This window comes from Gadus morhua, chromosome 22 (genome assembly GCF_902167405.1).
Source record: "Gadus morhua chromosome 22, gadMor3.0, whole genome shotgun sequence".
Taxonomy (NCBI): Eukaryota; Metazoa; Chordata; class Actinopteri; order Gadiformes; family Gadidae; genus Gadus; species Gadus morhua.
In genome coordinates, this window is record NC_044069.1 from 12,691,908 (window position 1) to 12,704,518 (window position 12,611).

The following is a 12,611-nucleotide window of genomic DNA, read 5'->3' on the forward strand; positions in this document are numbered from 1 at the left end:
ATGCACACCCACCCTCCCGGCATGCATCCCACACCTCCCTTGGCTTTTAAATATGTCAGAGCCGGGCCGCGGATGAATAAAATATAGGGGTCCGTTGCCGTGGCGATTGGGGCGGGAGGTACCTCGGGGTGAACTTCCGCTGAAAGGAATCCTTAATGGATACTTTGGAGTAGCGACCCATGCACCAGCACCCCATTCGGGGATAGACCTGGATAGGAAACTGATGTAAGAACCTATCCCCCCGCACGCGCACGCGCACACACACACACACACACACACACACACACACACACGCACACACACACACACACACACACACACACACACACACACACACTTATTTTGGGGGAGTTCAAGAGCAATCAACAATATCGAAAATCTCTCAATTTCAGTATTTCTCAATGATTTCTCAACGGTTTTCTGATCAAATAAAGGTCTGGGAAAAAAAAAAGATCATCAACTAGGACACATGTTTTTCTATCCATATAGAAGATTTCTCTCTCCAACCAATTCCCCTGTATTAGTGCTTTGTCCATACCACTGATTGCGCTTTCGTCTTTCTGATGTTATTTTCAGTCCGTCCCATTTGATCATTTACGCTCCAATGTGGCAGAAAGGGCCTTCAAAAGCACAACCTCCCAATGGTCTATGTTCTCAGCTCAAACAATCCATTGGGGAAACAGATTTCCTATTGACTTTTAATCAAGATTTCTACTTTGTTCAGCCTTCTAACCGCTGGTTGCCTGTTCTGCAGATTTCACAGGTCAGGGAACCATTCAGAAAGCTTTAATTAGCTTTGGCTTGCTAATGAGTTCTAGGGCGTCATACAAATTGGTCTGTCAAATGCTGAATTTGAGCCAAGCTCCTTCCAGCCTGACTTGTTTCGGCACAAGCTTGAAGGAATGAAAAAATATGAAAGACACAAGAGAGTTTTAGTCATGGTCAGATCCATTGCCACCCAAATGAATGATATTGTGTGTGTGTGTGTGTGTGTGTGTGTGTGTGTGTGTGTGTGTGTGTGTGTGTGTGTGTGTGTGTGTGTGTGTGTTTGTGTGTGTGTGTGCGCATAAGTGGGGAAACGTATGGAACTTGGGGGCCCTGGTGAGATCAATGTTCACAGTCCTGATGACCTGGGGAAAGAAACTCAGTCTCGGTCTCTCTGTTTTAACAGCTTGACTGTGCAGGCGCTTGCCTGACAGCAGCAGATGAAACAGTCTCTTGTTGGGGTGGAGAGGATCCTGGATCCTTCAGAAGGGTTCCTATGGGTTTCCTGCAGGCCTTGGTTCTGCACCCTCCTGTGTATTAACTCCTGCAAGCAGGGGAGTGTAGTCCAAATGGTGCATTCATCCGAGGGCACTTCTCTCTGCAGAGCGTGGTGCTCCTGAGTGGAGCTGTGGCCAGACCAGGCAGTGATGCTTCCAGTCGGATGCTCTCCGCAGCTCCAGAGTAGCAGGACTGAATGATCCGCAGGGAGTCTCAGGAGACCTGCCTGAGGTGGTAAAAGTGCTACCTTTCCTTTGGGGTCTTTGTTTGTTGACCATGTCAGATCCTCTGTGATGTGGACTGCCAGGTTTTTCTAACTGCTCACCCTCTCCACAGTAGTCCTGCTAATCCACAGTGGTGTGTTGCCTCTATTGGGGTGCCCTTCTAAAGGCCCCCCATCAGCTCCTTGTTTTTGGGGACATTCATGAGGATGCTATTGTCCTCTCGGAAAGTCAAGGATCCAGACACACAGGGGGATGTTCAGTCCCTGCTTAATCAGCTTGCCAGCCAGTCTGGTGGGAACTGCACTGTTGAAAGCTGAACTGAAATCAATGAACAGCAGTCTCACATAGCATCCCTTCCAGCTGTAATGATAAGACTGAGTGGGTGGTGTGCAGCACCTGAGAGATGGCCGATATGTGTACTGCAACGGGTCGATTGTAAAAGGGAGGAAGACAAAGGTGTAAATCCTTGATGAGCCTCTCAAAGCATGACACCACTGAGCTGAAAATGGCGGCATTTTCTGATTTGCCGAATGCTGGAAGAGATACATCCTTTAAAACCTCTCTTGAATGGTATAACAGTTGTCCAAAGTTCTTTACACCCTGGTGGCACATGTAATATGTTGATGGAGGCGAAGCATAACTTTTTCAAGGTTTGCCCCATTAGTTCACAGCCAACAACATTGCTTGGTCAGGATGTCTGTTTTGATGCCGGCATAACACATCATGGAGGTCCGATAGTGACACATCCTTGTCAGCCTGTTTGGTAGTCAGCTGTGATGACGACTGAGAAGGCTGACCTTCTCTGGAAGGTAGAATGGACGGAAGGAGATTGTCGGATGCTCCAGGGTTTCGACAAGCAGGAACTACAGAGCCTCCTGATGTCCTTGGGGTTGCACTAGTTGCTGTCAGTCATGAAACCCACCCTTTGGATTTACCGGACTCTTCCTTTCTGTCCACATGGTAAACAGCGAAGGACTCAGTTTGGCTTTTGACTCTTCTTGGCACCAGCTGGGTAAGTCATGCCTCCGTCAGACACAGTATGTAAGCATGGTCGCTGGGCTTAGCTGGACTTGTGTGCTTGAGCTTTCAGGCTGTTCCAATGTCACTACCTTTTTCCTCTTGGTTTTCTCATTGGTTTACCCGGAGATGAGTCTACACTGTTCTATGAAATCGGCTAGCCACATGAGAGTGATTGAAAAAGGATACTAAAACGTTGTTTGAAGCAGAAGTTTGTGGCCTGAAGTGTGTTGCGCTAGTGAGATGTTAGTAGCAAAAAATTAATATTAATAAATTCCATAAAAAATTGACATAAAAACAGACTTCCCAGTTCCTTAACCAAGTATTCGCCACCTGCGTCAAAACGCAGGTGCCGGTAACTGGCCAACAGTGTGCGCGGGTCTTGGAGACAGATCTATCTCATTAAGGCGAAGTGGCCATAATGTGATGGCAGGGTTGGTGATGGCTTACAGCCTGAAGAAAAAAGCTCTATCCTAAGGAAAGAACCATTTTCCAAAAAAACAAGAGACTTGAATTTGAGCAGCCATCACAGAGAGAGGTATGGAGGGAAATGCGAAAATATGAGTTTTTAGCTCGAAGATGAAAAATGGCAGCCTGACCCCATTCCCGTTCCACAGATTCTATTCAGCTGCAGTAAAATGGGACGGATATCACATGAACCGATGAGTCACTGGCCACAAAATATCTTTTTAGGATGGTTTTCCGGGGGATTGAATTTGGATGGTCCGAACAGCAAATGAGCAGCAGATATCCATGTGGTTCGAAAAAGATAACGGGATTAAAAAGGAAAAAAACACCAACAACCTTTGTCATCTTTGAAAACTCAGTCCCGCACACAAAGACCATATTACAGTGCTACCGAGCCCAATCAGGCATTGCCAATGATGAAATGAGTGGTTTGAGCATTTACCACAATAATTATCTCTTCTTTCCCCACGATCACTGTAATCGTCATTATCTTGAGTACATAATCTTTTGAATGAGTCTCATGATTGTCAGGCTTATTACGCTTTGTTCTCGTTTCCAATTAGAGACAGAAATCATAAAATAGGCCCAGACTAGATGTAATTTAGCAATGATGTGCATGTCACAAGCTCCTTAGTTTTGACACTAATTTCGTTTTTTCCAAGAATATGTTCCGTATCGACACTGCAATACAATGTGAAAATTCAGTTAGCCTTCTCATTGCCTCGCTAGCATATAGTTGTCAGCCGAAGCCTGTTGTATGAAACCAGATTGGGTTGGGGGGTTGGGGGAGATGTTGCAGGAGAGGCTGAGTGAGAGAGGGGACTCACATGCTCTAGATATGTTCCTCGCTCTCCTTCTTCCCCCTCTGTGTTTCCCTCTCTATCAATCTGTCTTTTCTGCACTCTCCATCTTTCTTTTTCGGAAGTGTGTTTGTGCGTGTGCGTGCATGTGTGTGTATATGTGTTTGTGTGTGTGTGTATGTGTGAGTGGGAGAGAGTGATGGGAGACGGATAGGGCCCAGTGCCCAAGCCGCTGCTGGCACTGTCAGGATACGGGGCTGTTGGAATCAACATGGCTGACGGATAAACCTGCCGAAAATAAGTTGTCAGGAGCTTGGGCCCTTCATCAAGCTCTCCTCCACTACACAGGCCCTATGCCTTTACCCTGCCCAAATCTGAACCAGGAGAGCACTTAATCACCACCACCTATAAATTACCCAAGTAGTTATTTATTATTGGTCATGTTTGCATTTGTGTGTGTAGGCATACTTCGATGTATGTATGTGCGTGTGTGAGCATGTGTTTGTGTGTGTGTGTGTGTGTGTGTGTGTGTGGGTGTGTGTGTGCACGCACACATGTGTAAGTGGGTACATTTGCAAATGTGTGTGTGTGCGTGTGTGTAGGAGCCATATAGAGCATGGTTTAGTAACAATCCAGGATCCTTGTTTACAAGTCTGCACTTGTAAAAGATCCAAAGTCAATTGTTCATGCGCTTTACTTTTTTTTCAGGGAGCTGGGAGGTGGCCACTGGACAAACCTAAGGGAGGAGTGCCTCTTTTTAATGAGGGACGGGGTAGCGGTTCAGAAAGGTTCCTGGTCGTATTTTTGGTAATTCCTGCGTTTGGAAGCGTGGCTTTTCGGTCGGTGTGCTGCTGCTGCAAATTGGTATAAATTGCCCCATCCGGCTTTATGACCTGATGAATTGAAATTGCCCATCTTCTCCCCGCTTGGTCTGATAATAGTACAGAAAAGCATGAAATTGATATCTGTCAAATAGAAAGCCTTCTAGTATTGGGATTTGCACTATATACAACATGCCCACAATGTCCACGTTTGTAGGGAGAAAAATGGGTATGAAGATGACGATGAGGTTGGGAGGGAGAACAGGCAGGACTAGCACTCCAAAATGCTCCTAGATTGTTCACACTATTCATCCAAGAGCTGCAGGGGCTTGGCAGTCGCCCTGGATCTGGTATCTGCTAACTGGGTCTTCCCCGGTTGGCCCTTTTGAAATGAGGGTGATGCAACACAGGTCATTAAACCTCCAAACATTTTGTCATACCCTTGCCATTGAATGAAATGCACGTCATTCTGCAATATATAAAATGGATTCCCTGGGTGTTTTTGTCCTACACAAGCCATCGAGGGCACCAATATCAAATGGGGGTTGTCATCCATTAAGCCAAAGATCTGCATAAAAGTGCTTCTGAGAAAGAACTGAGCAAGATCAATCTCTTAAGTATAATTCATAACTTACATCAATGTGAAGGACGGGCGCTTGTCTCTGCTTTCAGTCGGAGAAATGCCTGCACGATTTTGCATGCAGAAGAGGAGGAAGTAGGTCAAGGATTAAAGACGTCCCCAGCATCCCCCCAGTGTTCTGCGATCAGCAATGCAGACGACCACCAGGGGGCACTGTACATCCATCCGCCATAAACGGAAGAGAGCGGAAGAGGAAGAGAGAAAGTTAGGGGAAGGAGAAGGGGAAAAAAAAGTCTACAATGTATTGGATCAGCCCTCCTACTTGTTCTGCATATCAACAGCTGTGCTCTATAACCAACTTGACAAGATTAAGAATCCAAAAAGCATATAAACAAATAGACGATCTGCATTTCGGCTTATTGAGGCTTCAATAGTCCACAGCAACCCCCCCCCCCCCCCCCCCCCCCCTGCCTTTCCTCCCAACCCCACATGCAGCAAAGACTTCCCCACCCCACCCTCTGCCCAATCCTTATGCCCCTCTCTTTGTAGCAAGGGAGACGCCAGATGAGAAGGGGCGGAGTTACTTTCCCTGTCATTTGGGGCTGACTGTGACCCACTTCGATGAGGCGCTGACTTCAATAACCATGTGTTGAGGACAACCAACAGATCACATGGCAAAGATAACAATTGTGCTTCAACCTATCTGATGCTAACCTAGCCTTGCCATTAAAAGTCAATGACGTTGTTAAAGCCAAGGTCAACAACCTCTTCGTCTTCGCCGTCCCAGAATGTGGCGGTTCAAGACCCCTTCGTTCTTTTCCTAAATGTAGCCCAGGCTTTTCCACCCCCCCCGCCCGGCGCCTGCCTCCCCAAAAATGAGAAAAAGCACCAAAAAAAGAAGCTTGAGATAAAGAGAGAGAGACAGGGAGGAGAGGAGAGGCGTGGAACCGGGAGCAGTGACTAATGATAGGTCCGCAGGACTCTGCAGCGCACCCTCTCCATGCACAGGCTCCGTCTTCCTCCGTCGAGCGCGGTGATACCTCTGCCTTTCCCACTCTCCTCACTATACGTGTGTGTGTGTGTGTGTGTGTGTGTGTGTGTGTGTGTGTGTGTGTGTGTGTGTGTGTGTGTCGGTTTTTTCCTTTTGTCTTTTTTTCTATTTGTTTGTTTGTTTTGACGCGTTAACAGGACAGCTGACGGGCCGGCGTCCTGATCCGGTAGGGTCCCCGGGGCCCCTGGGTTTATTTTATTCTGACAGTGGCGGAGAGGGAGGGGAGGGGAGGGAGGGAGGGAGGGAGGGAGGGAGGGAGGGAGGGAGGGAGAGGTGGTGAGGGGGTGCTCAAAGCTCACCTGTTCTCTCACTCTCTCTCTCTCTCCACGCTCGTCTCCTCTGCCTGCCACTTCCTGTCTCCCCCTGTCTCTCCAAGTGATCCGTCCTTTGGGCTTCTCTCTTTCTCTCTCCCTGTATTTATTTCGTATTTTGTTGCCTTGGTCTCTCTCTCTCTCTCTCTCTCTCTCTCTCTCTCTCTCTCTCTCTCTCTCTCTCTCTCTGTATCTGTATCTCTCTCTGTATCTGTATCTCTCTCTCTCTCTCTCTCTCTCTCTCTCTCTCTCTCTCTCTCTCTCTCTCTCTCTCTCTCTCTCTCTCTCTCTCTCTCTCTCTCTCTCTCTCTCTCTCTCTCTCTCTCTCTCTCTCTCTCTCTCTCTCTCTCTCTCTCTAAATGCATCATTGGTAAATGCATCATTGTTAATTTTTCCTTTGTCAGCTCAGAGATCTCATCAACATCTCTCTTACGATTGGCCGATATTAGGGGAAGAGAAAACATGTTCAGCCAATAGGAAGGTCTTGGATGCAATACCGCTGGTGAGCACACTGACAAAAACTAAATCAATGGCATTAAAATAACATCAAGATGTAATTAGATCTTTTGCTTTTCACATTTGGCAGAAACGGAAAAGGCTTGAGGGAAGAGAAGTGTTTGTATTAATCTCTTGGTTTTTCATTGTATTTGGACCCGCACAATAGGCTAACTAAGAATGTTTGAAGTTTGAAGAAGAATATCTAAAACAAATTACAAGACACATCTGTCTGTCTCACTCTTTCAAGCTTTAAAGACTTGTATGTACGGGCCAATACCATCCCGCTCTATAAAGGAATCAAGACTGATGGATTTAATGCAGGGAAAACTAGACCTAGAATTACAGCCCGTCTCTCCTGTATATGTATAGGAGAGACATCAAATCTAATAATAGTAATAATAATAACATCACGCAAAAGCACAGGCTGTTACTTTACCAAGTAGGAACACAGACACACACGCACACACCCAAACACACCTGCGAATATGCACATACACAATACAAAAGGGAGGGTGACTGCCAAGGAGGAGAGGGAGAGAGAATGTAAGAACAGAGTATAGACGAGTCAAGATAATTCTCGGCAGAATACCTTTTTTTCTTCTTCTGCCAATCCCTAATTATTCTTGGCCTTTTATTTACTTACGTACATTTAAATTACTCAATCAGCTTTCTCCTTAGAATTGCCCTGAGCCAGAGTCACCTCCATTTGCTTTAATGATGGACTTTTCCGTTTATGTTTTAGAGGTAATACAAGTTTATTAAAAATGCATTATTTTATGTTTGAACCAAATCATTAGCAGATAAATGGATGGGTACGTGTGGGTGTGTGTGTGTGGGGGGGGGTACGTGAGTGTGTGTGGGCTTGTGGGAGTGCGTGCATGTGGGCGTATGTGCGCATGCATGTGTGTTTGTGTCTGTGTGTGTGTGTGTATGTTTGTGTGTGTGTGTGTGTTGGCGTGTGCTTATGTGTGTGTTTCTAAGCTTATGGGCGTGTTTGTGTGTGTGTGTGTGTGCGTAAGTGTGAGTGTGTGTGTGGAGGGGGGGGGGTCATTATCAATCACTAATTAATTGCTCACTCCAGGGAAGTCTAATTAACGATTGTTTTTGTTACTAGCCAATTAGCAGTCTGATTTGACAGTGTTGAATGGCTGCCTATGGACAGAGGACACAGCACTTTGCTTGAGGAGAAAAAACTGCAAAAGGAAACCCACGCCTGCATCAATCATGCATGAGCAATGCGTTGTGGCTGGGGCTCTACAGGTTGTTGATGTTGTCTTAGTCAATATTTGTCACATGGAGGTCCTGATTTGTTTTTTACACTTCATGCAGACACATGAATAAACATTGATTTGATTAAGGGAAAGCACAAATAGGCAACCGGTGCAGCTGATAAAGTTTCACGTTTCGCTCAGATTCATGGAGGTGGCATTAAATGGCCTTCTGATGACATCTCTCTCTCTCTCTCTCTCTCTCTCTCTCTCTCTCTCTCTCTCTCTCTCTCTCTCTCTCTCTCTCTCTCTCTCTCTCTCTCTCTCTCTCTCTCTCTCTCTCTCTCTCTCAATAGGTGCTAACGTCCCCCCTTCCTCGCTATAATTGAGTGTATTTTTAGAGTTTGCTGTGGAATTGATATGGGAGACAGGGCCGCATGCTCAGTGATCCATCCTTTGGTGCCAACCTTGGTGGATGCAGTGACAAATTTAGACATAGAGTGTTCTCTTCCACCAAATTAGATCAGGCCAACGGTCCATGAAAACGTGTCTCCTTGTCCCTGGGAACAAGAGGAAAGCTACGACAATGGAGAAATTTGTTTCATGTGTCAGTGGCTGCCTCGGCCTTTACCTTCTGTCTGAGTTCCTGCAAGTTATCGTGCAAAAAACCTGTGGCTCTACTCCAAATTTCCTTGAATAATATGAATTAGGATTTAACACATTTATGTTAGGGGTGGGGGAGGGAGATCGATTAATGTGAGCATTGGGACTATTCGCTTCTGCAATACTTGAATTGATTACTTGATATGATTTATATATTTATAGTTTAGTCATAGTTCTTCGAATCTTATATCTAATCTTAGGGCACATATATTCTTTCCTACACATGGAGCTATAGTGTATTTGCCTATACTTGATTTGCATCAAACTTTGTTCAGCTTCATTCATATAAAAACAGTGGAGGTCAACTTCAGACTTGTAGAGTCTGAACCCCGAAAGATAAGGTCAAGTAAAAAATCGAAAATGTCATGTCAATATATAGACAGAATCACAATATCTCCATCAGAAATCAATGCAATATTGTATCGTATACATCTTGGTAATACATGGGTATCAGGGGAGGAGGGTATGAAATTAAATGTATGAAATATTTATAATTTCACCATCAATATATAAGGTAATGGACCGGACAAATGTTGTCGAACAGGAAATGTGTAAGTATTTGAAAGAGCCAGTCGATTGTATTCTCCTACAGGCTAGATGTGATGGTAGTTATAGCAGCAAGTGATAATCGATTTAGAAATACTGAACTGATTTCTTTAAAAGGTTTGGTGTATTTCATTGCCATGTATTATCTACAGTTGTCAGTCCACATAGCTTTGGTTTGTGGCAACAACGTGTGTCCCCTTTGAGCATTGAAACTGCACAATTTATCACTTTAACAAATACCCCTGTACCAATATCTTTTCAAATGAGGTGGCCATCAGTCGATTGATTTCAGCTCACATAATCCTGAACTTCTGCAGAATGTTTCAATGTTGTATTGAGTCACTTCACTTTCGTGATATCCTGAGTTTGAAAAAGAGGTATGTCCTTGAGATATGGTTATAAAAACAAAAGTTTGGGCAAAACACATTTTCAAGTGTTCAGTTATTTTCATAAATGTTCCTGATGGTGTTCACACGATTTGTAACACAACTTTAAGATTCTAACTGGTTCATTTCTTCATTTAGCAATCGTGTCTTCCTTTCATCTGGGATTTATAATGGATAAGCTCTTACGCTTTCTTTTCTTGAACAAGTTAAGTGTTACTACTTTATTAGATTAATAAAGGAGAAGGCCCAAGTGGGGTGGAGGAAGAGGAGGTGGCAGGGGATGCTACACCCAAAGAAGATAAATAACTTTTGAGTAATTTTCATACACTGCTTTTATGGTCACTATTACCACTCAGAGTGCTCTTCCAATTAAGGCAGCTCAATTCCCCTGACACGAGGCTATCAGATAGCTTTTAATATTTCAGTGGCAGGATTCCCTAATTAATAAATCATGTTGTAATTACACTCCAGTAGCTGACCAACAAAAGTCAAAAATGTACATTGTTGCAGCTTCACTACACTTATTGGACACTTTGTGTCTTTTAATCACATCTGAGTAGGTGACGGATATAAAATAGGGCAGGGTATGGGCACAAGACCGGTAAAGACAAAATGCAAGACCTGTGCCTATTCCATGCATGACCCCCTACCCCTACCCCCCTTCCGCCCAAACACACACACACACACACACACACACACACACACACACACACACACACACACACACACACACACACACGCACACACACACACACGCACACACACACACACGCACACACACACTCAGCGAGCTTGGCTCTGTCACTATGCAGATGTCACGTGAGGAGAAGGTCAACTCAACAATATCGACCCCCCTGTTGACTTGAGAAGACGAGTGGAACAACTGCAAAAAAAACAGACAACAAACCATTGATTTAAAGTCCACCTAGAGTTCTATGTGTATTACATTCAGTCAGGCAGGGGTATCCCACATGCACTAGTGGAAACACAACACAGATTGACCCTTAGGGAGATAAATAACGAGCTAAGGCATGCAGTCTGAAAAAAAAAATCGTGTAGAAACCCTCGTTGACACAATGTGTTAAAAAAAACAGAGAGGCCTCCCTGTCACCATCTTTAATTAGAGGCAGCAGTGAATTGTATTGCCACTAACTAAGAGCTGCTAGCATATCAGAGCACATTCAACCGTAGATTAGCTTTTGTTTGCATTGAATATTTACAATTTAAAACAACAAAGCTATGGTACATTTTTGAACCCATTATTCAATTGGTATTTTGTTTCCATTAGTTTCTTCTGCAATATCGATGATCGGTCGATCATCAAAGTCACAACTCCTCTCTGTTTTGTCCCCGCAGTGCTGGAACGAGCTCCCTGCCGATGTCAGGACCGCAGATTCACTCACCAGCTTCGGCAGTTGACTCAGACTCACTTGTTCAGGGTTCACTTAGACTCTGCATAGCCTTCCCCCTTCCCCCCCCCATCCCACCCCCTCCACACACCTCTACGTCCTCGCACTTAATGTACACAATTATTATATGTTGTATGTCCTGGCACCTGATGTACGAAATTATTGTGTGTTGTACGTCCTGGCACTTAATGTACGCACTGATTGTATGTTGTACGTCCTTGCACTTAAAAATAATACTAGGGCATTTTGTAGCAGCTTATTCTAGCTATCTTTGTTGTAACTGGGGAATGGGTTAACCTAACAATTGTTAATGCTTGGCACTAGGTTCTATCAACATCCCTACTGTACCGACAGCGATAAATTGTTTTGCTTTCTTCTAACAACTCTTCTTATTGTAAGCCTCTTTGGATAAAAACTTTTGCTAAATGCCAAAAGATTTAAATGTAAATATGGTCAGTTCTTACCAGTGTTCCAAATGGCCTTCCCCAGCTTTAATCAATCTGGAGATACAAGTCCCGTTTGCTATTTCCTGACTTATTTCCCTCCTCGTCTTTCTATGCTGTCACTTTCACCTGCTTTCCATTTCACTTGGCAGTGTCAGTCACCCTCGGCATGCTAATCATTTTGAGTTTGCCGGACAGAAATCCATGGAAAATTCAATCACACACACTTCCACACGCACACGCACATACACACACACACACACACACACACACACACACACACACACAGCCCGGTAATGCCTGCTGCAGGAGCATCATGGGGACTTTAGGTGAGGAAAGATCCCTCGAGGTCTGACTCACGGGGGAAAAAGGCTGCATGAGAATAAGAAATATAGATGAAAAAAGATCAGAGTGAGAGATGAATAACTGAAAGAGCAGGAAGTGTCATGACGGCTTGCAATATCTGCCAAACAGCACCTGTTACATTATTAAAGGCAACAATATGAGGTGCACTCGCAACCTCTCCGATCAGCAGGTAGGCAGAGCGGACACATGATAAAAAGTTGAGTGTGAGTATGGACCATAGACTGTATAAAAGTGTAGGGACTTGTTTATCATTTCAAAGTTCTCTGCGGCTATGTATATCCGTACCATGCCATTTCATACAGTGGCAGCTGAAAAGGTGTGTGTGTGGGTGTGTGTGTGTGTGTGTGTGTGTGTGTGTGTGTGTGTGTGTGTGTGTGTGTGTGTGTGTGTGTGTCTCAGTGTGTTCCGCCTTTTGAGGCCCGTCCGTACCACATGACTGCTTTTAATTCCGTACTGATCCATAAAGGCGGTGGGATGAGTCAGCTAGTGTTTTCATGACAATAAATATGACCGGTAAAAATTATAATGTGCACAGTTTAAGCTATGGAGGATACATT